We start from the raw sequence: 3,677 nt of genomic DNA, 5'->3' as shown, positions 1-3,677 counted from the left end.
AATGGTTTTCGCACATTTTTTGACAGCTGCTTGTTGGCTCGAGCTCGAGCTCGCTTCTTTCTGTAGTCGTGCTCGATGTGCCTTCTTGATTTGGCGCTCATAGTCTGAGTCAACAGGCTTGGGAGCTGGTGGTCTAGCCATACGAATGAAGTGGTCAATCTTTTCCTCAGGCACTTTCTCCCTCGGCGGCGTTGCCGGTTTCGGTCGAAAATGAGCGTCCACTTCTGCCCGCACTATTGCATCATTTTGCTCCTCAGTCATGTCGTAAGGCCTCTGAAGAAGAGGAGCGAGGCTACTTGGACCATATTTATATCGTTTGTCTCCGCCTGTACTTTCTGTACTACCTCGACTCGTACCGCTACGCACCATAGCTGCGGCGTGTCTCTTCTGCGATTGCTTAGGCGGCAGAGACGGCTGACGTGGCTTAGTTGGAGCAGGAGGAGTGGCCTGACGCTGTGCCGGACTTGAAGCAGGAGGTGTGCCCTGACATGGTGTCAGACTTGAAGCAGGAGGTGTGGCCTGACGCTGTGCCGGACTTGAAGCAGGAGGTGTGGCCTGACACGATGGCGGACTTGGAGGAGTGGGAGTCTGCTGACGCGGTGGCGGACTTCGAGGAGGAGTTGGTAGGCGCGGTGTCGGTGGACTTCGAAAGATGATGCAATCCTTTTTCAATAGGATGAAACGATGTATGGCCTCTCCCAGTGTTTGCTCGTCGTCACCTCCAGGAATGTCAAGCTCTAGCCCCGAATATGGGCCCACCACCTCATCAACCAAGACACGAGCATAGCCCTCTGGAATCAGGGCACAATGGAAGGTTGCTTCGAGGGTAATTGTAAAAGCAACGACGTTCGCCACCTTCATGGATATGTTCTTCATTTTGTAGTGTAGCTCACAGTTAGTGTTCTCTATGATGTCATCCACAGTGCATGTATCCAGCAGTGCGTCGCCCGGGGCGGAACCAACGCTGCTTCTCGGCATGGATGGGACGGCGGTGCTATCCAATGCTGGATAATCATCTGCTTGCTGCTGCCGCTGCTGAGACCCCCTTTCCTGGCTAAGTGAGTCGTTCTGCTGCTGCTGCTGTTGGAATTTGAGTGCCAAGTCTGCGTGCCTTGCTTCTAGGCCTTGAAGGCGTTCCGCGTCCTGCTTCCTCTGCTCCTCCTCCAGCTTCCTCTTCTTCTCCTCCTCCATCTTCTTTCTTGCACGGGTCCTGTAGTCGTCGTTCCATTCCGAAAAGCCCTCATACCAGGGAATAACGCCCTTGCCTCGTGTTCTTCCCGGGTGTTCAGGATTTCCCAGGGCGCGCGTAAGCTCGTCGTTCTCTCTGTTGGGCGTGAACACCCCCTTTCGAGCATCTTCTATTGCGTCAAGTAACTTTTGTTCTGCTCCGTTTAGACTTGCCTTCTTTGAAACCAGGCCTGTCTTCGGGTCCAACGCCCCCCATGCGCATAGAACCAAGTTCTCCACCTGGGGGGCCAGCTCCTAGTAACCGGAGTGACCCCTGCATCCTCCATCTCTTACTCAGACTTATCCCACTTAGGCATTGCCACCGCGTCGCCACCTAGACCCAGCCTATGGAACTGCGTCTTTTTTGCGGCATTGGCCTTGTTTTTTCTCGACCATTCCTTAGATAATTCTGATTCCTTGAATTTCACGAAAGCGGGCCAGTGTTCTCTTTGCTTCTCCAGTGTTCCCTTGAATTCTGGAGTCTTCCTTTCTGCAACAAGGTTGTTGGCCCATACAGTTTTCTTGTGGGTGTTGAATGCAGTTGCCATCTGCTTAAGAGCAGCGTCCTTGACTTTCTGCACATCTGCATCAGTGAAATAATCTGGTAGGGTGAAATGTTCCATCAGAGATTCCCAAAGCTTTTGTTTTGCTCTGTCGTCGACCCAAGTAACATCTGGGCGTTTAATTTTTGGCTCTTTCCATTCTTGAATGGAGATCGGGAGTTGGTCCTTCACAAGAACTCCGCACTGACGAACGAACTTGCTCGCAATGTTCCTAGGCGCGAGGGGTTCGCCACTAGCTTTGATGGAATCGATGTTGTACTTTACACCCTCCTTCAACTTTTTGCTCGGGCCGCGCTTTGTCCTGCTGTTTGTAGAAGCAGATTTGCTCGATCCGGAGGGCTGAAAGAAGAAAGATCGATTCGTTAATATATTTTCAAATAAAAAAACATGTGATGATCACTAGATGCCTGCTTATATAAATATACCTTGCCGGTAGTCTTTGGTATTTCAAGATCAACATTGTATTCGTCATCATAATCATTCTCCGCGTCATCATAATCATAATCATAGTTCATGACTTCATCAACTCGGTCGTCGAGATCGAATATCTTATCATCACCCTCCCCGGTATTGTTTAGATATTGGGAGCCATCATTTGCTTCATTCAGATCATCTAGCCTGCTAGGGCTGCGTATGATCTCGAACAGGGCCTCTTCTCCCTCTCTGCCGGTATTGTCCACCATAGCTTTTATTTAACTAATACAGAAGAAATATAAAACAATTTAGTATTCAAATTACAATGCATGGATGCAAACAATAAGGAAAAACTGAATCATACAGTACATAATATGCATCGTCTTGAATAATATATAATCTCGAATACATCGTCTCGAATAATATATAATCTCGAATACATCGTCTCGAATAATATATAATCTCGAATACATCGTCTCGAATAATATATAATCTCGAATACATCACTGGCTAGGTAGCTAATAAAGATCGAATACTATAGAAGAATCTAGGCCACTCGCAGTTCCTGGGGCGCGGGTGGTGGACACCCAAAGACAAGGAACCATCACAGGATCATATCTCCGGTCATCTGCCCAAAGAACCTGCCAGGTATTGGAGAACCTGACGTCCATAGCAGCCATGTAGCGATGGACGTGCTCGTCCTCCTCCCTGACACGACGATGCACCACCTCCGGCGGGGCCGGCTCCCTCTACACCGAATGTGGCCCACGCGAACGCCACCAAAGGAGATCAGGATCGACGACGGGACCCGAGGCCGGGTTCCTCACCAAGCGGCGCGCCCCTCCAGGTAGCACCTGCTAGTGCCAGCCCGGCGGAGCCCAATCCCGGACATGGGTCAGCCGGACGTCGTCGCGAACGGGTCGACGGCGAGGATGCGGGCCGGGCATCGTCGAGAACAAATACTATATGCCCGCAAAAAGTAACATTTTTTAAATATTGGATTGTGATAAATAAAATTCTATATGCAAATTCTAACAATTTGACATTAATCTAATTCATCTAACTAAAACTAATTCTAAAATTTCTAACATTTCTATACATATAACTAATATTTCTACAACATTTCTAATATTTCTATAACTAAAAAACAGAAAAATTGCTAACATTTCTATAAATATTTCTATAACTTAAAAACAGAAAAATTTACAACATTTCTATAACATTTCTAATATTTCTATAACTAAAAAACAGAAAAATTTCTAACATTTCTAATAATATTTCTATACCTAAAAAACAAAAAAAATCTAACATTTCTATAAATATTTCTATAACTAAAAACATAAAATTACTAACAATTTTACAACTAATTAACAATGTGTGTGTGTGTCTGGACATGGCGGCCAGGGCAGGCGCTCACCGGCGAGGCGAGGCGACGGGGGGCGGCGACGGGGACGGCGATGGGCGGCGATGACG

The sequence above is a fragment of the Triticum aestivum genome, chromosome 3D (genome assembly GCF_018294505.1).
Source record: "Triticum aestivum cultivar Chinese Spring chromosome 3D, IWGSC CS RefSeq v2.1, whole genome shotgun sequence".
In the NCBI taxonomy this organism is placed as follows: Eukaryota; Viridiplantae; Streptophyta; class Magnoliopsida; order Poales; family Poaceae; genus Triticum; species Triticum aestivum.
This window is presented reverse-complemented; position numbering follows the sequence as displayed.